The 24,831-nt window shown below is 38.9% G+C and overlaps 1 long non-coding RNA gene across 3 annotated transcripts in view; it reads right to left on the reverse strand.

Annotated features, from left to right (window-relative positions):
* Positions 1–24,831, reverse strand: part of LOC119238476 (uncharacterized) — a 94,230-nt gene that overhangs the window by 38,937 nt on the left and 30,462 nt on the right. The window lies entirely within an intron of this gene.

A 24,831-nucleotide genomic window follows, 5' to 3' on the forward strand; every position in this document is an offset into this window, starting at 1 on the left:
GTAGAAAGATATAACCAGATTATTTTGGTCACTGCCTCTCAGTTCTAACCATAGGAGTCTACAAAAAAAAAAAAAAAAAAACCATAATCTGACCTGTGTCAAACAGTGAAAAATTATAGTGGATGTTCTTCTCCTTAACAGTGTGCACAATTAATTCACCTAATCTCTTGTGGTTGTGAACCATTTAACTGCTTTTACATCCCCAGACCTTTTCACTTAAGGATCTGGAAGCAGATGCTTCCCATATCTGCATGAAGCAATTGCACATGATCTCAAAAATGAACTAAAACTTTGAACATACTCAAAAATGAACTAAAACTTGACCGCCCAGGATTAGAAAAACTGTCACTATCTCCAACACATGATTGAGACTAGTGCACTTTCTGGGAGGTTATGAGCAGAAAAAATAGAATAAAAATTTGTAGACCCAGAAGGCTCTTGGGAGTATAGTGTTACCCCTTATCCTGCTCATGGAAAAGCATTACCCAAGAGGTCAGGTGTCCATACAGGTCACACAGCTAGTCAGGAATGTTGATGCCCTACTCCTTGGAGAAGTTTATTTTTGCATTTGCAGCAGGAAAACCTTCTTTGTGAAGAGTGATCCAGACTGTTGCAGCCATTCAAAATGAAATCTGTAAAATAGACTCTAAATTTATCAGGCTTTCTAATATGGGCCAAATTGGGAAGAGTTTCAAGGGATAGGATAAATTTTCATTTAGGGTACTCTCTAAGATGCCACATTTCTGGCCTTTCAGAGAATCTGAACAACCAAAATGTTGGAAGAACAACTTGGAAGGTTAAAGGCATTGCTGGACAGAGAGAAGGGTTGGGAGGAGACATGAGAGAGATGATTCCACCAGAGAGAGAGACTGATAAAGAGCTATTATTAACCAGTATCCACTAGCCAACCCTGGAGGAAGAAAACATTTCTTTTTAACATTAGTCTTGGCCATATGACATACTTCAGCCAAAAATACATGAATGGAAATGACATCTTATCTCCAGGCAGCAGATTTTAAGAGTGAGTGTGTATTTGCCTGATGTGGAATCATGAAGTCAGGCTTTGTTTTAGCTTCCATGCACTAGATCCCAGGTGACTACTGGTTTCTAGAATCAAACAGGTGAGGTTGGATTCCAGCTCAGCTGTGTACCTGTAAGTTGCCTACATATAAACCACTTGTATCCAGAAATTGACTGGCATAGTAAAAGATTCTGCAAAGTCACGGGAATGTCTCAAGCTGAATGAGGAGTCGCAACATAGAAGAAGAACCAGCAGTGACAAAGCTGAGGCCCCTACCTGCTCAAGCAAAGTCTTGGACTCCAAAAGCAGAGACCAGTGTCAGTGCAGGAGGCCATCTATCCCCCATCATATTTCCCCCTCAGCCTTCCCATATCAGTTTCACTCCAATTTCTTATCCCAATGCTTTGCCTAGCTGATTTCCAGTGGGATCCGCTGGGCCTGAGCAGACAAGCCTTCTCATGTGAGTGTATATGTGTATGTGTGCACACATGTGTATACTCAAATTTTCAGAAATCTACTTTGTATACAGAGGATAATAGCATGTACTCTTCTTTATATAGATGTTCTCTAAACTAGTTACCTTCTTCCTAGGAAGAGTAACTTAGATCTAACACTCAATGAGGGTTTCCCATTATACTTTGGAGCCATGCTTACAGCTGCTACCAGTGTCCCAAACCAGGGTTTTATCTCACAGGAGGTGCCAGTGTCATTCAGGAAGGAGGGAAAAACCTTTACTCATATAATACTTCAGTCTAGACCCTCCTCCAAAGAGAAAATGCAATTTAAGGCAAGTTAAGAAGCAGCACTGGAAATATATAAATATTATGTTTTAAATATGAGTTAAAAAGCTAGCTGATCAATAGAACTCAGAAGCTAAAGCTGAAATTCACCTCCTAATGGAGTCATATTACATATGTTTATTCTGACCTTCACTTTTATGTAGCATCTACCTCTACATGAGAATTCCAGAGAGTTAAGAAATGCACTGGTGCAGTCTCCTCTTTTTATTGAAGAAGTTGACCCAGAGAGGTTAAGAGGCATGCCAGCTCCAGCAGGCTGCTACATCACAGGGGGTTAGGAGATGTTCTAGCACCAGGCAAACCCCTGGCTGTTTTATTATGTAAGGAGACCAACCTTTGTTGCTGAATCTTGATTGGGGTGAATTTTCTCCTTTTTCTATGGCCTTTTCATCAGCACAGTTGCCATCAGCCTTTCATCATGTGCCTGTTTACTTTGTGTTTCACTAAATGCTCTTTACAGAGGCTATTTTGGTTGCTTCCTAGACACAGAAAATGTTTTGTTTAGACCCCACCTTGTGTTCAGAGTGTCTGGGTCCTGCTAAAGCTGATTGAATTTGAGAAAGAAAAAAGAGAAATCAAGCAAACAGAAAGAGATAGTTACAAATCTTACTTGAAGATTTCTTCCTTCTTCTACATGCCTCTCTGCTCCTCTTTCTCCTTCCCCTGGCTCACTGAGAACTCTGCACCACTTACTGAAGTGGTTATGGGAGCAGTGTTAGAAAGATAATATGAATCTTAGAAATATGTCTCATCCTCTAGAGAGATACCATGATGCCAGAGTTCCATCCATTATTCTAGTCTTAACTCAGAGAGCCCTTGGGGAACACTATGTCTACCGCAAATTATAATATACCTATAAAATCTTTCTATAATAAGTGTAATTTCCCAAGAAAACAACACTTCTCATGACATAGATGAAACCCAATTTAGATTGCAGCTAGCTGTTTTAAATGCATTTTTTTAAATGGAAAGAAGTTTTCAAATTCCCTAAGTATGGTGCATTTTTAATCCTATATAGAGTTATTTCTCAATTGAAACCCACCTTAGGGAAGGGAACATTTTCCCAGGAGAGCTTTTCTGACTTTACCCACTTGCAATGCTAATGATTAATTTATGAACTATTCATATGTCTATAAAAAAGTTTTTTGATGAGAAAAGGAGCCAAGCATTCTGACCTCTTCCCAAAGATAGGACAAGATGCATTTGGGTACAAACTGGAACTGAGAAATTCAGATCAAATATTAGCAACTTCACTCTTATGGCAAATATACTAAGATGATTCTCCTGTGTTGACGGACTTTAGAAAGGATCTTCTCATGCTACATAAATTTAGACACCTTTAATCTGAATTAGTTGGGGTAGAATCTTGCCAAAGGCAGGCGTATCCATTGATATTCCATTTCCCATCCCAATTGTCCCAACTGCTATGTTTGCTTCAGTAGCACATACACCAATTGTCCCACTACTCAGATCCCAAATACCAGGTAAAAAATAATAAAGATCAAGACTTCAAGGTAGAAGACCTCATTGAAGTGGAATGAAAAATACCAGTCCTCACCCAGTCAACAAGAATATGGATTTCTGTGGGGGAACCCTAATCCACTCTGAGCATGTGGGTCTTATTACTCAATACAGACACCAAGAGGTAGATGACGAGAGTTCAGGACTTCATATTTTGGGGATTTTTCTGTGTTTTTTTAAAGATTTTTATTTATTTTCTTTATTTTGCATAGAAGAACTGGGGTGTAGGCCACAGGTGGGTGGGGGTGGTGAGAGGGTTCACCAGAGAGAGAGTGGGGAGCAGAAAACAGGCAGATCTATTGAAATACACTGCTAAGAGGAGCAGCAGGTAAGACAAGAGAGGTCTGCTGCACCATGTGGGTTAGCTACCTGGCCAGGGATCAAACTCAGACCATTGAGGTGATAGCCTGAGACTTAACCCTAGGCCATCAAGGAGGCACATGGACTTCATATTTTGATACTTTTTATAGAGATTTACCTCTTTAAGACAGAATTTAGACAGTTAGAATTCAGTTTACTTTTTGAAAGATAAATTCATACAATGTTTTTTCATTCATCAGCGATTTATTCAGCATAATATGAGCCTGAGACTGAAGACTGAGTGACAAAAATGGTCCTGGTCCTTGGGGTTCTCACAAATCATGCACTTTAGAGATCTTCAACCCACATATGAGGAATGTTACAAAAAAGGCAAGTAGCCTGCACTGAAGTGCCTACCATATAGCCTGATCTAAGGAGTGGAGGAGGGCCTGTCTGAAGAAAGAAACTTTTTAGAGAGATCTTTAAGCTAGAGCTAAAGAAAGGACAGTAGTTAGGTGGCAAAGAGGTCATTGAGTGAGAAAATGTTCAAACCTTTAATGGTCTGTATAAGCAAGACTGTAATATGTTGTAGGGACTGGCTTAGCCAATTTAGGCTACAATAACAAAATACCCTAGCCACTTCTGGGTGGCTTAAATAACAAATGATTTTTTCTCACACTTCTGAAGGCTGGGGAGTCCAAGATCAAAGTGTCTGCAGATTCAGTGTCCTACCGAGTGTCCTACCTTTCTTCCTAGTTTATAGTTCTTGCTGTAACCTCACTTGATAAAGAAAAAGCTAATCTCATCTTGGGGCTCCACCCACATGATCTAATTATATCAAAGGCCCACCTCCAAATATCATCACATTGAAGATTAGGCTTCAAGATTTTAATTTGGGGGTCACACAGACAAACATATATGTAACAATGACTAAAAGACTAGCATGTAGATATTCAGGGTGAAGTGGGCAAGAGATTGGATTAGAGAGAGACAGAGGGAGACCAAGTAGGACATTGGGTTTGAGGTAGAGGAAGGGTTTTGACAAGTACAAGGGAATTTGGGGACATAATAAAACTATTGTTTTATAGTAGTGGTTACAAAAATCTATACAAGTGTTAAAAGTCAGATTTGTACGACAGAAATGTATTTTACTGTTTATAAATTTCAAAACTAAAATAATAATAACTAGAGAGATATCTGATGCAAAAAAATGCAAAATAATATCTTGTCACTCATTTGGTTGATATTTAAGTTTGTGGTAATATTTGCTGTATTTTACTGCATTTGAAATATATCTGAGTAAAATTTAAAAATTAATATTAGTATACCCTCAGACATCTAAAAACTGTACAATAATACTTATTCATTACCTATGGCTGTTATGTTTATGAACACATTGCCAAGAGATCACCCGAGTTGTAGCATTTAACCTTCAATATAAAAATAAGCATATCCAGGGCCTCCCTGGTGGTGCAGCGGTTGAACGCTGGGCTGCGAAACTGCCCGCAGCTTCTGCAGCGCCAGTTCGATCCCCGGGTGCCGGTGAGGGTCCTACATTGCACGCAGACCTCTCCTGCCGCCCGCTGCTCCCCTCAGCAGTGTACTTCGGTTCTTCTGCCTGCTCTGCTCCCCGCTCTGGCTCTGGTGAATTCTCTCACCCTCCCATGCTTCTGACTGTACCCAGTGCTTGTATAAATAAACAAATAAATCTTTAAAAAAAAAAAAAAAACAAGCATATCTGATTGGACCTAATTTGATGTCCTAACATCAAAATAATACTAAATAGCCCATAAATACACTTACTACCATGCAGAATTATTTTACTCATTAAAAAACTTTTAAAAAACATGCGTTGGGCATTTGCAATGAGAAGATATTTTTGTCAAATAGTATCTTAAGTTAGCTAATACATGAACATATGATCTGACACTATATGTTATACTAATTACCAAAGATGAATGAGAAAAGAAAGCAGTGATTGTAACTTCTAAATTATTCCTTAAAACTAACTGAGGATCCAATGGCTTCACATACAATGTACAAAATTTGTTGGAAATTAAAAAAGTATTGGGAAAATTATGTCATAGCACATGATAACGAATTGCAGACGTGACAAACTCAATGAATCTGAATTTAATCTGAAATTAAATTTGGTGTATTAGTACATATGATTTGTAAGCATAATGAGTTTATTCCTAGTTTTATAGTTTTATAAATATTCAAAATAACATTATCCTAAGAACAATTAATACTGATAATAGAGGTTCAGGGAATGCCTGTCTTTTTAGTATATCAGACCCACTGTCCTAGAGCAGTTTATTCTGTAAAGGAATCACTTTTACAAGAATAAAAATGTTTCATGCTTTGGAAAGTCAAATTATCTCATTTTTTCTCAAATGTTATGAGGTCAAGCATATTTTTGGCCTGGAGCAAGTAGACCGAGTCTAATCTTCATTTTTGTTTCATTTTTGTGTATTGTGCAAGAGTCATCCAGTTTCATCCTTTTGCATGTTGCTATCCAGTTTTTTCAACATTTATTGAAGAGACTCTTCTTTTTCCCTTAGATATTCTCAGCTTTTGGTTGTAAATCAATTTCTGGTTTCATTAATCTTGATGAAACAAGTACCCTCTCACTAACAAGATTATACCCCTTAATTCCCACAGAGAAGGATCTTAGTCTCAGTTCTCTTAAATGATTTGTGCTTCACCTATTTTATTGTTTGCTAAAGTATCTTCCCCTTTTGCTCATTAAAAAAATTATTTTCCTGAGCATTTAGTAGCACAGCATTTTAAATAGCATAGCAGTTCAGATGACCCCAAAGAATCCTTGCTTCACATCTATATATAATCTATATATAAGTCCTTGAACTGAATCCAAACAGGATCACTCTGTCACCTGAATATGACTTTAGTTGTCTTCCCAAATGGTCTAAGAATGTTTCATTAGAGATCTCTGTACAGGACCAAATACCCCCTCTAAAAAAGTACAGTTATATCCTTACAAGCATCTCCTTAGATATTTGTCATTCAATATAATTTGCATAACTCTGTACTACTTGGTAAGTATTATACCAGACACAAAGAGAAAACTTGGCTAATTAAATTTCATCTGCCCAACCTCCAAGTGGCATTATTCCTTAGTTCCCTTCATCCTTCCGAACCGCAGAGATTACTCACATTAATGTGAGTGTGCGCGCGCATGCACACACACACACACACACACACACCCCAAACACAAGTTTTCCACTGAGTACCAATCAACCAATCAAAGTAACCATGTGTAAAAAGTAACCAGTAGGCTGTAGTGGGAAATATTACAGAGTGCTTCACTCACTTTCCTACCCTCTTATTTCCCTTTTGGAGGTTCAAAGTGCAATATTTTTTTTTCTCACTGCTATTTCATAGAGTTGGGAAACCAACTTTTTTCAATCTACTAAAAATCTATAATGATGTTTCTAGTAATGTTTGCATATTTTAAAAGGAAAACAGGAAATATGTATCTTATAATAGACAATTTAAAATCCTATCAAATGCTGCATGACAGGCTTTAACTAAAATTTCTGAGTAGTTTCTCAAGTTGCTAGATGCTACCTTTTCAACTAGAGGAGAAAGTCAATTTCTCCACCAGTGCCTGCTCACTTCATATCCCACCCCCAAAAGGGAAAAATAGCATCTGTGTATAGACTCAGGACAAGAAATCTATTACTTCTATAACTGGGTTCACAGGTCTCTCTAGCTGACTTTTCAAATCCTCTGTCATCAGTTTGGCTACAGCTTTAGTGTATTTTGGCGCATTCCCCTGGCTGCAGCTCAGCCCCGCTGACACATATGGAGGGGGCTGAATTCAATATTGGGATAGACGATTTATGAGCACTTAGAATCGTACACCACCCACATGCAGTTAACCCTGAAAAGAAACTATGGATATCCTTGCTGCGATGTGAAAATCTCCATTCTCCCTACACCTCACTTTTTCCAGATTACCTTCTGCAAGGCGTGAGTGCGCACAGTCTGGAGCCAGGGTGCGGGAAGCCATTTTTCATAGCCTGAAGCATTCCTTTGATTTCAGCTCTACTGTGAGCAAGATTTTTCCCCTATGGGTCTTTTCCCCTCTTACCCCATGTTACGGTGAGTTTTTACACACAACTGCAAAGCGCTGAGAAACCTTTATCACACCAGTCACCCAACAATGGGAAGGTGTATGTGTCAACATGCACATTTTTAAATTTGACCTCATAATAAAAAAAATACATATATATGAGGGGGAAAAGCCATTGCAGAGAGCTACTGGGAATGGACTGTCTCTGAATTCAACAATTTTGCTTTCCATTCCTGCTCTGTTGTTTAGGTTTCTCCTGACTTTACAAGATGGATCTGTTGACACACCACTTATCTGGCCATCAGCAAGACTCTCCGTCAACTGATGAACCAGAGGTAATTGACAGATATCAGGACAATAATGTAGGAAGTAGAGGAAGGGAGCTGGATCAAAAAGAATGGGTGGAGTGAATCAAGAAGGGAGTCCTGCTGAACAGAAGCTGTAGTGAGTTGAGAAGCAGCTGGGATGTAGAAGGTTAAGGAGCCCGGTCATGACAATAGCACATGTCTCAGCAGAGGCATCTAGAGCAGCGTGGCAAGGAATAGGTGATTTTTCCAGAAGCGACCTTTGAGCAGATTCTGTAGCAACAACAGTTTGACTGGAATTACAGTGGTTCCAGATATTTGGCATGGAATGAGAGGAAACTGAGTAAAACCTCCTTGAGTATTCACAAGGTTCTGAGAGCTATATGCTTTGGGGAAGAGATAGACCAATGCTGCAGAGGCCACACTCACACTTAGGGATTAAACTACATTGAGCCAACTATAGGGCAGTACTGTGCAACTGTAACCTGCCTATATTTTCATCATTTTTAATATTCTCGTCTTTATTCATTTAACAATGATTCACTGAGCTTCTCCCATAGTGTTCCCAATGCCGTGGAGAAGGCCAGTGCTTATTCAGTGGAATTCTAAGCTCTGTGATGGCAGAACTTTTATTTTGTCCAATTTCACTTTTTCTTGGTCTAGAACAAAGTGTTCACTAAATATATACTGAATTTTTAAAAAGCAATGTAAAAGATCAGTCTTTACTACCACTTGAGCACTATGGTCGATTTGTTTTGTTTAGTATAATGCTAACAGGATGAACAATGCACCCATTTCCAATTTCAAAGAACTTGACATATGGATGAGTCAGGGGCTAAAATTTCCTAAACTAAAAGAAATCCCAATTCCACCCTATAGTGGTTGTTATAGAAGAGACCATAGTCCAAGGAAGAGAAACTGTCTTTGGATCTGTCCTCTCAGCGTATGCACACAGAAGCAGGGAAAGCAGCTCCTGATATATGAACCTATGAGCTGGTGGAGGTGGACAGAGAGAGATTCCCTATCCTAAACAATGCGTGCTCTTAACTGTTACATTCGTCAGAATCACAGCGAGAAAGAGATGGCTCATTTAAATGGGCAAAGAGACTTTCCTGAAAGGGCTATAAAAAAAGGACAAACCAAAAAGGTTTGTTAAGGAAAACCAAAAAATGGTGGTGTTGTGAGCTTTTAACTTAAAGTTATCGATAGCACCGGGAAAACACAGTTGCTGAGATCTGTAGCTGTGGGAGAGGACTACCTAGCAGGTGCCCTGGTCCTGAGATGAGGACAGAGGCCACTGCCAAGCTGTGGCCCAGGCTGGAGGGAGTCAGGAGATGCACAGCGTGGTCTGTCTTCCCTCCAGCACTGTCCTCTGCCCCTGCAATCAAAAACCACAGGACTTGGGAGACTGGTTAAAGCAGCTCCTGGAGGTCAGCTTCTCTGTGCATAGAGTTGGAAAACAAATCTAAAGGGCAGAGAATGTCTAGTGCAATCGCCATTTTGTGCCTCAACATCTATTTTCCTCTTTGAGAAAATATGTGTCTCCAGTATAGGAAACAGTTCCCATCAGTGTGTGCATTGTCATGACGCCCTGTGATTTACAATGGTTTGACTGGTTAACTAATGGTTTTTCATTTTCACAGTGGTATGAAAGTGATACATTTTCAGGAGAAACTAGTATGAGACTCTTTCATGATACTTTGCAGTGGCAGTGAATCATAGCTCCCAATCAGCATTTTGTCAGTATTTTCAACTTCCTATGGATTTATCAGATGCAGGCCAATAATGGGTCCAATAATGGGGTAGTAGGTTGATTCCCAAGGAAATGATGCTATATCCAAGGCTTAGCATTGGTCTCCATTGTTAGAAGGTAGGACATTGAGCAGTACAGTAGTCAGCTCAATCTTGATGAGGTAATCACATTAATGAGCTTTGATCTCTGTTGCCACAGCAACTTTGTGTAAGAGTACCATTGAACAAGCACCAGATTGACTGAGAAATATTCTTTCAGCCACAAGATGATCTCATCTTATTCACCTCAATACCAAGAGCTTCTCTTCAATGAAATGTAATCTGGTGGCATTTGGGGTAAAATAATATTCTGTCCACATTATAAGAAATCTGTCCTTTTGCATTTCCCCTTATCAATCTTCATAACATGTTCTTTCGAAATTCCTGGCCAACTGATTTTTAGCCACATCCCATATAGATGTAGTTACAAATCTTAGCCATCTTCCAGTGACCTGTGTAAACAACCAAATGTGCAGCTTTAATGTTCTACTAACTGGAATAATTTCCCTTCACCGTGGTTTTTCAGAGCCACCTGACTGCGACTATAATCAATGACTGCCCACTTTTGGCTTTGCCTATATTTTATAAAACCAGGCCCAAATTTTTTCTTCCCCAGTCACATGGATATAAGGAGCTCTGTATATGACATTGCTGTGCACTGAGAAAGAAGAGGCAATATATCAGAAGTGAGTGTTGAGAGCGCCATCTTCTCATGTTGAAGCCAATCTTTATTTTATACACCTTTTCACTTGATGGATTGCTATTGCACATTCCAAGTTTTATGGAAAGTGGATCAGATACAAGTGGTTTATCAGGGCAACTCAGGTCCCATGATCACAGTTTTCCAAAGAAGTATGATGATTTGAATGGTGGCTCCCTAAAATGATCTGTCTATGTAGTGGCTGGACCAATTTACATTCCTAGCAGCAGTGTATTAGGGTTCCTTTTTCTCCACATCCTCACCAGCACTTGGTGTTTCCTATGGAATATAGAGAAACTGAACAGAAGATCAAGAAAAAGACAAAACTTGCAAGCAGACCATAGATCTGAGTAATACAGCTTAGAAAGGCAAGGGAGAGGGGTCAAAACAGGGAAAGGCAGAGCACAAGGGACTATGGTGAAGATCACAGGTGCTATGGTGGTGGGAGAACCATGGGGACTAGCCTAAATGGAGAAACCAATTACTTCATAAGAATGAACAATGATATAAGAATATAAATAAATGTAGAGGGGAAAAAAATAAAACGACCTATCTCCTAGAGCACATGAATGGGGATTTATTTGGAAAAAGCATTTTTACAGACAGAATTAAGGATTTTCAGATGAGATTATCCTGGATTATTGAGATGTGGCCTAAATACAATGACAAGTTTTCTTATTAAAGACAGAAGACAGAGGACAAGCCCGTGTAAAAATGGAGGGAGAAATTGGAGTTAAGCAGTCACAAGCCAAGGAATGCTTGGAACAAGAGAAGCCAGAAGAGGAAAGAAAGAATTCTCTGCTGGAGACTCAAAGAGAACATGGCCCTGCTGACACCTTATTCGAATTTCTACTCTCCAGAATGGTAAGAGAACAAATTTCTATTTTTTTAAGTCACCAAGTTTGTGATGATTTTTTAGTGCAGCCACAGAAATATTTAGTTTCGATGAGGGCCCACAGGCAAGGCAGAAGCTGTTTAAAGTGGGAATAATTCTGTGCAGAAAGTATCATTCCAGAACACTAGAGACCTGAACTGATTCTCCTACTGGAGCTTGCCAAAGGTAGAGGGAAAGGTTGGTTTTCTCAGACTTGGTTGGGGGTGCAGGACGTCCTTAAACAACAGAGGACCAGGAGAATTTGGAGGTTCACACATGGTTCTCAATCTTTTAGCCTGCCTAAATATACTCATAGCTTAGAAGTCACCCTTTTCCACTCAAGCCTTTTTCTTATACAAGACCAAGTGTTGTTTCACATTTACTAATGCAGTAACCAGTCTCTCCATGGAATTAGACAATCTGCCAAATGCCATATAGATCATATACATTGGGAGTCAATCCCAGGTATATTTTAATCTTCAGCACATGCACCTCCTATTTAACCACATTTCAAGTCCCTAAAAAAGCTATGTAATAGGGGAAAGGTAGACATAGTGAATGTGCTTAGCCTCAGATGATCTTCAATCATATTCAACCCATAACTAGAGAAGATAAGAAATTCTTTAAAAACTACCCTGGTGAATAATATTCCATTGTGCATATATACCATATCTTCTTGATCCAGTCATCTATTTTGGGGCATTTGGGTTGTTTCCAGGTTTTACCTATTGTAAATAGTGCTGCAATGAACATAGGTTTACAGGTGTTCAATCAAAAAAAGATAAACTCATGCCATTTGCAGCAACATGGATGGAACTAGAAGGAATTATGCTCAGTGAAATAAACCAGAAGGAAAAAAAATATTGGATGGTTTCACTTATAGGAGGAATATAGGGAAACCAAATAAGACATTAGTGTAAAAAAAATAGTAACAGTACAAAACACAATAAAGCAAAAAACGGACAATTATAAATCAGAGACAGACTGCAAGGAAGGAGGAGGGAGAGGGATCAGAGGGAGGGAGGGAGGCGCACAGGGGACTGAGGTGATGGTGCACGGGTGCCTTGGGGAAGGAAACTTTATGGGGACTACACCTGAGGGGGTGGGGGGAAGCAAATATTGTTTAGAAATGAACAATGATGTAAAAATTAAAAAATAATAATGAATCTACCCTGGTGAGATAGAGTTGCCCTGAAGCTACAGAAGGCCAAGGATTCTTTAGATACTTCCAAAGAGGCTAATTGATTCCCCACTATGGCCCTAGTTGGGCATTCAAGGCTGATAATTTGTCCTTTTCTCTATTTATTGTCGCTGGGTTTCCAGAAGTAGCCAACTCATGGCGTAATCTAAGTAATGTAAATCACCCGACAAAATGACTAAAGCCAGTCACATGATCTCCCATTGCCTTGCCTTTCACCTGCACACCGTTCCATGAAACAGCTGTTGATAATTTGAGTAACCATTATTCCTCCATGTACTGTGCTATCCATTACACTTTGGCAAGCAGATTATCTGTACCCTCATCAAATATGTGAGCAAGTTAATCACAGAATCCCATTTTGAGGATCTGTTTTCAGAAACAAATCATGGTTTCATTTCCTGGCAAGTTCCCAGCAGCAAACAGATGGCCACTCAAAGGGATAATTAAAGAGAAGGAATTAAAATGAAAGAACATTTACAAGAATGTGGGCCAGGTTGTGTTAAACCAACAAGAAATGGTAGAGCCACCTGAACTTGCAAGGGTAGATTACTTACCACCACTAGACTTGACGGTAGCAGGGCAGGAATTGTTTGTTGGAACTTAGAGCTGAAGATGTAGGAAGGTCATCCAGCGGGAGCTGTGACTTTTGCTATAGAAATCCAGCCACTGCAAAGTAGCTGTGACGGAAAAGAAGCCAGGGGAAGTAAACGCTCTGACATTTCTTCCCTCATGCCTTCCAATCTCCTGCTGATGCTTTCCATTGGACAAATCCAATCAGAGGACAGAAGTATGACCTCTGAATCAGTCATGTGCTCCACTTACTTAGGGAAACAAAAAAAACATCTATACAGGAGCAGCCAATATGTCTGCCAATTCCTTGGTCTGACACAGTCATCAACTGGGGTATGATTAAGATATGCTGGAACCAGCCACTCGGCCTTTCAACTCCTGATCTTTCCTTCTTTGATCACCAAAAAGGAGAAAGTAAACACCATGCCACCTCCTGAGGCTGAATATTTGCACTTTTCCCCTAACCGGACTTCTATGACTTGAAGGTACATGAGCTTAAGAATCAAATAAATGTGGACCTGATCTCTCAGCTCTGACATTTTCAACTTTTGTGACAATGGGCAATAAATTGGTTACTTTGAACGTTAGTTGCCCCATCTGTATAGTTTGCAATAATAACCACCCTAACAAGAGTGTTGCAGAGAGTAAATGAAATAATGGAAAATTCTTAATAGGGTTTTTCACACATGGTAAATACTCTTTAAATATTCCCTTTCCATATTGACCTTTCTCTTGTGCTGCGGCAGCCACCGTGTAAAGCACTTTTGTAGCTCATTTTACGGGAGAACACATTCCAAGTTCCAATCAGCTTATAAAACAAAAACCTTTTGAATACAGCTTGTTTTTAAGTTGAGAAGGTCCTGTATTTAGGCAAAACTGTCAAGGAGTGATTAATGGTCATATTTTCAGAAATGATAGGATATTCTAACTGGAATAAAGTGAGTTCGTTCTTCAAGAAATGGATAATTATATAAGAAATGCTACATAACAGAGGGAAATAACCTCAAATCTATACTCTGGAAAATGCTCTGGAAGGATAGCCACAAAACTATTAATAGTGGCTGACTCCGGAGACCAGTGTGGGATTGGAGAGCTGTGAGCAATGAAAACAGACTCAGTTTTTTCTCGATTTAGATATTGCTTAAATAATTTACAATGGCCATGCATATTTGTTCTGCCAAACTCTTTAAAACATTTAAAATTCTTGCATGAATTCAAGGGCTAGATAAGATGTCAATATTTGGTCATAGCAAACTGTCTGCTATAAAGAACAGTCATGGACTACAGCTGTGGCTATATGACATGTAATAAATAAGATGGCATAAATCTCATTGTTTTTTACCAAAAATAAAAAGTGTCTTAATGATTTACTATAAGGCATGTAAACCAATGCTATTAGCCCACAATATTATCTCCAAGAAGATATATCTGTTTATTTTTATTTACGCCAATACTTTAGTCTAAAAATGTTACGTGCTCAGTAGTATATAAATAATGAGTATTTTTTTAATTGAGAGACAGTGATATGTTGCACATAACACAAATAGATTGTCATGAGCTGAATCTCAGTTCCCTCATTTGTAAAATGGGGGAGTTGGTAACATGAGTAGTTCTAAGAATACTCAAAATTTTATTTTTTAATTAATTTAATTTTTAATATATATATATTTATGTCACTGTTCATTTTTTATATTATTTTTTAATTTTTTACATCATTGTTCATTTTTAAACAATGTTTGCTCCCCACTCCCCCATTCCTCTCCCCCACGTCAGGTGTAGTTCCTGTAGAATTTCCTTCACCAGTGCAGGCATGTACCATCACCACAGTCCCCTGTGCTCCTCCCTCCCTCCCTCTGATCCCTCTCCCTCCTCCTCCCCTGCAGGATGTTTTTGATTTATAATTGTTTTTGTTTTGTTGTGTTTTGTATTATTATTTTTTTCCCTGATGTTTTATTTGGTTCCCCTATATTCCTCCTATAAGTGAAACCATCTGGTATTTTTATTTTTCCTTCTGACTTATTTCACTGAACGCAATTCCTTCTAGCTCCATCCATGTTGCTGTGAATAGCATGAGTTTATCTTTTTTGATTGCTGAATAGTATTCTATTATGTATATATACCACATCTTCTTGATCCAGTCATCTGTTTTTGGGTAGTTGGGTTGTTTCCATATCTTACCTATTGTAAATAGTGCTGCAAAAACACAGGGGTACAGGTATTCTTTGGAGTCAATGTTTTTGTGACCTTTCGGTAGATCCCTAGTAGTGGAGTTGCTGGGTCGTATGGTAGCTCCATTTTTAGTAGATTGAGGAACCTCCGGTCAGCTTTCCATAGTGGTTGGACCAATTTGCACTCCCACCAGCAGTATAAGAGAGTTCTTTTTTCACCACATCCTCGCCAACATTTGTTGTTGCTAATTATTTGGTATGTGCCATTCTCACTGGTGTAAGGTGGTATCTCACTGTGGTTTTGATTTGCATTTCCCTGATGATAAGGGATGGTGAACATATTTTCATATGCCTATTGGCCATTTGCATTTCCTCTTTGCAGAAATGTCTTTTAAGTTCTTCTGCTCATTTCTTGACTGGATTGTTTGCTTTGTTCTTGTTGAGTTGTGTGAGTTCTTTGAATATTTTTGTGGTCAGTCCCTTATCAGGTATATGGAGTGCCAAGATTTTTTCCCAATCAGTGGGGTGTCTCTTTATTTTGGTTAATGTCTCTTTTGCTGTCCAGAAACTTTTCAGTTTGATGTAATCCAGGTGTTAATAAGACTATAACTTTAATAAACTGGTAGTATCCAATCTTAAAACCCAGTGAGAACTGACATTGAATCTCCAATTATTTATTATAATAAATAAATATTTTTTGATTTCTTCTTCTTCAGATTTATTGTTTGTGTATAGGAAGGCTACTGACTTTTGCGTGTTGATTTTGTATCCTGCCACTTTACTGAACTGATTGATGAGTTGAATTAGTTTTTCGTGGAGTTTTAGGGGTTCTCTATGTATATTATCATATCATCTGCAAATAGTGATAGTTTGACTTCTTCTTTTCCTATTTGGATTCCTTGTATGTCTTTCTCTTGTCTTATTGCTCTGGCTAGGACTTCCAGTATTATATTGAAAAGCAGTGGTCAGAGTGGACATCCTTGTCTTGTTCCAGATCTTAATGGAAATGCTTTCAGCTTTTCACCACTGAGAATGATACTGGCTGTTGGCTTGTCATATATGGCCTTTATGATGTTGAGGTATGTTCCTTGTATCCCAAGAATTTCAAGGGCTTTTATCATGAATGGGTGTTGCACTTTGTCGAAAGCTTTCTCAGCATCTATTGATATTATCATATGGTTTTTATATTTCTTTTTGTTGATGTGTTGGATAACGTTGATTGATTTTCGGATGTTGAACCATCCTTGTGTCCCTGGCATGAATCCTACTTGGTCGTGGTGAATTATCTTATGGATACATTGTTGGATTCTGATAGTTAAAATTTTATTGAGGATTTTTGCATCAGTGTTCATTAGGGAGATTGGCCTATAGTTTATCGAAACAAAAAAAATCAAATACTTGGGAATAAATCTAACAAAAGAGGTAAAGGACCTATACAAAGAAAACTATAAAACACTGTTAAAAGAAATAGAAGAAGACACAAAGAAATGGAAAGACATCCCCTGCTCATGGATTGGAAGAATAAACATTATTAAAATGGCCATCCTACCAAAAGCAATATACAGATTCAATACTATTCCAATCAAAATTTCAATGTCATTCTTCAAAGAAATAGAACAATTATTAATGAAAAAAAGAAGGGAATGGAGGCATCACTCTCCCAGACTTCAAACTATACTACAAAGCCATAATCATCAAAACTGCATGGTATTGGAACAAGAACAGACACACAGACCAATCGAATAGAAAATCCAGAAATAAACCCACAGATTTATGGTCAACTAATATTTGACAAAGGAGCAAAGACTATGCATTGGAGCAAAGAAAGTTTGTTCAATAAATGGTGCTGGGAAAACTGGGTCGCTACATGCAAAAGAATGAAGCTTGACCCCTACCTCACACCATATACAAAAATCAACTCAAAATGGATTAAAGAACTAGACATAAGACCTGAAACCATAAAATACATAGAAGGAAATATAGGAGAAACACTACGTAATATGCACATCAAAGACATCTTTACAGACACATCACCCAAAGCAGTGATAGTGAAGGCAAAGATAAACAGCTGGGACTACATCAAATTAAAGAGCTCCTGCACAGCAAAAGAGACAATAACAAAAACAAAGAGAAACCCCACCAACTGGGAGAACATTTTTGCACACAACACTAATGATAAAGGACTGATCACAAAAATCTGCAAAGAGCTGATGAGACTCAACAAAACAAAGAAAATAATCCAGTGAAAAAATGGGGAGAAGAGCTAAAAAGAAACTTCCCTGAAGAGGAAATGCAAATGGCCAACAGGCATATGAATAAATGTTCAACATCACTTGTAATCAGGGAAATGCAAATCAAAACTACCATGAGATACCATCTTACACCAGTGAGAATGGCACATATTAAAAAAACTAGCAACAACAAATGTTGGTGAGGATGTGGAGAAAAAGGAACTCTCCTGCACTGTTGGTGGGAGTACAAACTGGTCCAACCACTATGGAGAGCTGTGTGGAGATTTCTTGACCTACTAAACATAGAGCTTCCATATGATCCAGCAATTCCACTCCTAGGTATTTACCCAAAGGACACAGAAACATCAATTCCAAAGAGCACCTGCACCCCTATGTTTATAGCAGCACTATTTACAATAGCTAAGCTTTGGAAACAGCCCAAATGCCCAAAAATAGATGACTGGATCAAGAAGATGTGGTACATATACACCATGGAATATTACTCAGCATTCAAAAAAGATAAACACATGCAATTTGCAGCAACATGGATGGTGCTGGAAGGGATCATGCTCAGCGAAATAAGCCAGAAAGAAAAAGAAAAAAACCGGATGGTCTCACTCATAGCAGGAATCTAGAAAACTTAAATAAGGGACCAGGAAAATGTATAACTATAAGAAAGTGAAAATCAAAATCAACAAAAAACTATGAACCAGAGACACTTTATGGGGGGAGGGGGGGTGGGGAGGGGAGGGATTGGGGTCAAAACAAGGGGGTTGCAATTGTATGGGGAATATAAAAATAAAATTTATTCAAAAAAATTAAAAAAATTTAAAAATAAATATTTTTAAAATCACCATCCAATATCACTATTATTTCATAAACAAAAGGTCATTTTAATACCAGATATGAAAAAGAGAGAATTCATAGTCAAAAACAGTCCTTCCTAAAAAAGGGAAAGCAACAAAATGCAAAAGTTTTCAATTAGTTGGGGCCTCCCTGGTTGCACGAGGGGTTAGGCACCGCACTGTGAAGCAATTCGCAGCCTCTGCAACTCAAGTTTGATCCCCAGCCAGCCAGGGAGCAGCCCACATGGTGCAGCAGATCTCTCCTGTCTCGCCTGCTGCTCCCCTCAGCAGAGTGCTTCAGTCATTCTGACTGTTCTTTCTGCTCTGTTCCCTGCTCTGTTCCCTGCTCTGTCTCTAGTGAGTCCTCTCACCCCCTGCATCTCTAGCCTGTGCCTCAGCTCTTGAATGTATAAATAAATAAATCTTAAAAAAAAAAAGTTTTCAATTAGCAACCTTACTAAGAACTAAATGATTCTGGGCTTTTTTCATCTCTAAGATTTTGTGAACACTTTTATTTTTCTAAAGTCATTACATGTTCTTCTTTTCCAATTAGAAAAATTGTTTTTATTTGTTAAAAAGACCAAACAATACTGATGTGTATACAGTAAGAAATGAAAGCCTACCCCAAAGTGAACCCCCCACTCCCTCTCCCCAAGTTCACCACACTTAATCACTGCTAAACATTTTAGAACAAGGCCTAGAGAAGAAAAGGTATGTTGTCTTCTAGACTATTTCCTGTGAAGATAGGAAATGGGAAATACTAGCACATGGCTTTTTTAAGAAAAGGAATACAATTTATTCTAAACTAACAATGTGCAATTTAGAGAACTACATTATGTGGTGATGATCTACTGAACTGGATGTCAATAACATTTTGGGAAAATATTTGTTGGACTCAGTTAAGGGGAATGACCCTTTGCCAGTACATTCCTCATAGTTGGGCAGGAGGCTTGAGTTTGAAAACTTTCCTGATCTCAGCAGGCAATTCATTCCTGTGTAATACGTATAAGATCCCACAACCTTTTCTTGGGATAAAATCTGGCAAAGAAGATTAAAAAATTGAGGAACATCAGGAGATCAAGTGGTTATTTGAAAGAAAACTCAAAGGGGGGTTAGCAAAGGCATCCCCCAAAGTTATCCAAAAGTCAAGGGACAAGAACCCAGGACCTTGAAGTGGGGTATTGGCGTCTGTCTGAAAGCCAGATGTCTATGACTGTGATTGGGGAACAGATTTAGTGAATGGAAGCAACATTCATCTCTGAAAGCTCACATCATCTACTCATTCTCTAAAGCATACATCAGAACTAGAAAGCACCTAGAAGCAAGTAAGGCCTTAAAAGTAGGATCTTAGAAACCTCTTGAAGGCTGGAGCAATGGCTCCCAAATACTAATAGATTTAGCCTTTTCTTAGATTTCAAAATGGGAAAGCAACAAAATCCAAAAGTTTTCAAAACACTGAGCTGGTTTTCCAGATTTGGTCACTGGCAAATCTGCATAAGTAAATAAAAGTAGAAGCAATTCACCTAAATTTGGGTAAATAGCCTTTGCTAACTCACTGTTAATTGAAATTTAACAAATGATTACATACTTTGGGTTGAGACAATCTCAGAGAATAGTTTTCATAACTTACTCTTTGAATATCAAGAATGTTGTTCATGCTCAGTCGGTGAGAAAAAAACATTCACTTGTTATGAGTGTGGGCAAGAATATTCTCTGGAACTTCCTCATCTATATAAGGAGTTTTGATGCCCCAGTCACATGACATTGTACCACCATCTTATTGTTCTTAGAAGTCACACAAAACTTCAATCTGTTTAGTCAAGACAGAGCCTCCATGTCCTCGATCCTGCATTCCATGCAACCACAGTGATAGCTGGCCTCATAAAATAATCCTGTTTGCCATAGTTGGACTCAGTGATCTCTATGATCCCACTTAGAGCTCGCCTAGAGTGAATCTCTAAGGATAACCCACCAACAAGAGGAAAAATGATGATCCTCAAAATTAAAAATGTATATCAATGTTTAATCACAGATCACGATTAACAGGAAAAGGAAATTAATGTTGCCTTCCCTGTGGGCTTACTGTCCCTGGTCCTCCTGCCTTCCAACCACTATGAACCATAGACATTCTCTCCTTGCATTTAGGTGAATTCTGCATATAGTGCACCCTCTTCCTCTGTTCACTTTTTCTTTATTTGATTTATGGCCTCCCCAAATCTGCTTACAATGAACCAGAGAGGTTCCTAAGCTTTAAATGTTGAGGCCAGGAAGTGATGATCCCACAGAAGGGGTCATAGAAACTTCAATAGCAACAGCACCCCAAGGAGAATGGGAGGATGTGGAAAATACCATTATCATTAAAAAATATCATTAATGATGGGAATCCATTTTCCACAACCACACAAGGCTTCTCCTAAACTATGGAGCATTTCCCTACATGTGTTCCCTGAACCTAAGATATTAACTGGTTCCTTGATCAAACAAGTATGATCACTTACCAGACAAACTTGCCTATGCTTAACAACATTTGCAGATTTCTTTACTAAGTGATTATGAAAAGTTTTAACACTGATGTATGTTATAAATCACTAAGAGGAGGGTTAAACTGTGCCTCATTTCTCAAATTTACTTAATTCCAGAGCCTTTTTATCAGGGCCCATATTGTGGAACTAGAGTTCCACAGGACACATATTGGGAAGCAAAACCCTACCATTCTAAAGGCTGCTGCAATTTATTACAGATGAAAAAAAAATTTTTAAGATTTAACCATTTGTGCATATAAGAACTGGGGTACAGGCCAGAGGCATTGGGGGAGGAGAAGATTCAGCAGAGACAGAGTAGGAAACAGAACAGGCAGACTGACCAAAATACACTGCTGAGGGGAGCAGCAGGCGAGCCAGGAGAGGTCTGCTGTGCCATGTGGGAAGCTCCCTGGCCAGGGATGGAACCCGTGCTGCAGAGCCTGCAGATAGCTTCATAGGTTGCATTTTAACCCCTTACACCACCAGGAAGTCCCTGAAAAAAATTTAAATTAGTCTTTCCCTGAAAGCTCATAGGCAGAGCTGCAGCACGAAACCAGATAGTTCAAAGATTGGTGTTTTATTTTATTTTAATGCCATAGATCCTTAACATGGTTCCCAAAGAAGCAAGAAGTTAGTTCCAGTACATAAGTGAAAGAGATTCTCCTTTTCTACTGTAGGACTTGTTCTATGTTTAGCAATGATTATAAGCGCTACCAATTAATGCTAGAGCTGAAAATAAGCACTAGCTGATTCCCTCATTTGTCAAGGAAATTGACTCCAAGAGGCTACAAGATATGCCCCAAATCATATAATAGAGTTTGGAATAGACTTAAGTCTGTTGACACTCAGTTTCAAGTATGGAATCCAGTATATTGCAGTTTCTAAAACCTTCAATGTAGAAGATAGAAAAGATGGTTTATTAAAGTCAAGATAAATTTTGGCTGCTGCCAATTTATACAAAATTATTTGTATAATTATTTGTATAATTATTTGGGGGGTGGCAGAGAGAGTTGTCAGAGAGGTTGATATTCTAACTTCTGAAAAGGCTATGTAAGAGGAATAGGAGTCTGGGAAGTAATTGAAAACATTTTATAAACACCTTATGTACAGAACAAATCTTCTGTAGAAATGAAAGAAAAATCTCAGTCGAGATATTCAAATGAATATCTGAGGTGGGGGCACTAGGAACCTTTTACATCCTCACAGGTGATTTCCCCATGCAGCCAGAGGTGAGAACTCCTTACTGACACTGGGGAGCCCCGGGCAGACTCTTTTCTGTCCTACATCATCCAGCCTCTGGATCTACTAGCTAAGTGTTCAGCTGAGAAGTTTTCCAGACGTTCGTTCACTGCTGAGGCTTGCTCACAGCCTCACCCTGAGCATGGAGCCAGTGCCAACAATTCCCAACTTCCTTCTGGGCTTCTAGCTGACCCAGAGCTGCCTGATTGGCTTCAGGCTCTCTCTTAGCACTTGTTGTCAATCCAAAAAACCTGGGGAAGCTGAAGTAAAATCCTTCTATTTGTTTATGTGGCAACAAGCTCAGAGTCTATACTGAAAAAATGTCCTTGGCTTTTGACAAAGATGTCTTGGAGATGCCTCTGTCTGTTTTAAATAGGCCACAAACTAGTGTGGAAACTAGTGCACTCTATCAAGAGCCAATCTGCTCAATCCTTCCATATTAGCCGGGAGTGATGGGGGTGATTTAAATACAAGGCTGTGTTTGACATTTTTGTATACGGTAGTCTCAGAAGAATGCAGAATTTTAAGATGGGAGCTTGGATTTGACTGTGGAGATTAGGTCAAAGGGAAATTAATTTGTGCAATTGGCATTTTCAATTTTGGGTAATTCATGAAATACAATGATGAGATCTGGGAGAATGGAAGGGAATCAAGGATTTATGATAATCAATTTTTTAAATGCCTCATCATTAATGTATCATCCACCTTTAAACGCCTTGGAGGAGAGGTTAGGGCTACATTGTTGAACCCTTAGAAAGATATCCAAAAGGCAAGGGAAAGGAAAGCGTGGTCTCATTTTTACACGTGAAAAGGAGAGAAAAATAAAATCCTCTTTCCAAAAGTAACACAAGTTCAAGTTTAGAGAGCTTATCAAGGCTAGGACAAAAAGAAGAGTCACCAGACTGCTGAGCAAATTCATCATTAAGGGCATGAGAGGCTGATCAGCACATCCGTAGGAGCAGGTGAAAAATGTCAAATGATGTTTCACCATTGGTTCTGACCACATTTAGAATACTTAAGATGTTCGGGGAGCTGTAGAAACACAAACTCCCTGCTCTTGGGGATCCAGCCGTGTAGGTGAAGAGTTAAGAAAAAGGTACATTGTTAAATATCAATAGCAAATTGAAACCAAGGAGGTATTTCATAAAACAAGTGGAAAATAGGCTTACAGATTAAAGGGGATGGGCTTCCAGTAATGGAAGGGGAATCGGGAAGCTAAATCTTTTTTTAAAAAAGATTTATTTATTTTTATACAAGAACCGGGGTACAGGCCAGATGTGTGGGAAGGGGTGAGAGGATCCACCAGAGACAGAGTGGGGAACAGAACAGGCAGACTGATGAAATACACTGCTGAGGGGAGCAGCGGGCGAGACAGGAGAGGTCTGTCGCGCCATGTGGGATTCTCACCGGCCAGCCAGGATTGAACCTGTGCTGCAGAGGCTGCGGACAGCTTCACAGTGTAGCGCTCAACTGCCTGTGCCACCAGGGGAGGCCCAAGCTAAATCTTGAAGGAGGAGATAAGATTCAGAGGGTGCACATCTGTTCCCCGGGCCATAATCAAAAAGATAAGAGATGACAGATACTGGACAGGATGGGGAGAGTGAGAGCCCCCGTGTGCAATGGGTAGAATTGTAAACTGGTATAGCAACTATGGAAAGCAGTATGGAAGACCCCCCTCAAAAAAAATAAAAACAGAATTAGTATATGATCCAGAAATTCTACTTCTGGGTATATATCCCAAGGGAATGAAAACATGACCTCAAAAAGATATCTGCACCTTCATGTTCATAGCATCATTATTTACAGTAGCCAAGTAGAGAGACAATCTTATATCCATCCATAGAGGAATGAACAACAAAGTTGTGAGATGTGTGTGTGTGTGTGTGTGTGTGTAGGATATTTTCAGCCATTAAAAAAAAAAAACAAGGTAATTCTGCCATTTGTGACTGCTGGCTGGACCTTGAAGGCATTATGCTAAGTGTAATAAGTCAGACAGCAAAAGCACTGTATTATCTCACTTAAAATTGAGTATTTAAAAAAAACTCATAGAAAAATAAATTCAAAGTTGTGGGTACCAGAGACAAGGGTTCAGGAGAAGGTGAGAGGATGATGATTTAAAGGTACAAACTTCCAGTTATAAGATAATTAACTACCAGTGATGTTTACAACATGACTACAGTTGACACTGCTTACATAGCACATGTGAAAGGTGTTAAAAAGTAGATTCTAACAGTCCACCAGGAATTTTTTTTTCTTTTGTGTTGTATCTATATGAAACAATGGAGTCTAGCTAAACTAATTGTGGTAGCCATTTCATAATATATATAAATCAAACGTGCTGTATACCTTAAACTTATGAGTGGTAGATATAAATTATATTTCAATAAAATAGAGGGGAAAAAGGATTCAGGAGATAGGGAAAGCTTAGGGGAAAGGAGTGAAAGTATCTTCCTTTCACCTAAACAGCTTTAGGAAGCTTACAAACTGTGCAGAAAAATCTCTGCCTGGGCATTTTCCTGCTCTGAGGAGCAGCAGTGCTGTGTGAATGCTACCTTGACCTTAACTGCAACATTCATTAATCAAAACATTCAGCTGAGAGGGCCTCCCTGGTGGTGCAAGGGGTTAAGACACAAACTATGAAGCT

This window comes from Talpa occidentalis, unplaced genomic scaffold, assembly GCF_014898055.3.
Source record: "Talpa occidentalis isolate TD23 unplaced genomic scaffold, MPIMG_talOcc4v2.1 talOcc4.11, whole genome shotgun sequence".
Classification (NCBI taxonomy): Eukaryota; Metazoa; Chordata; class Mammalia; order Eulipotyphla; family Talpidae; genus Talpa; species Talpa occidentalis.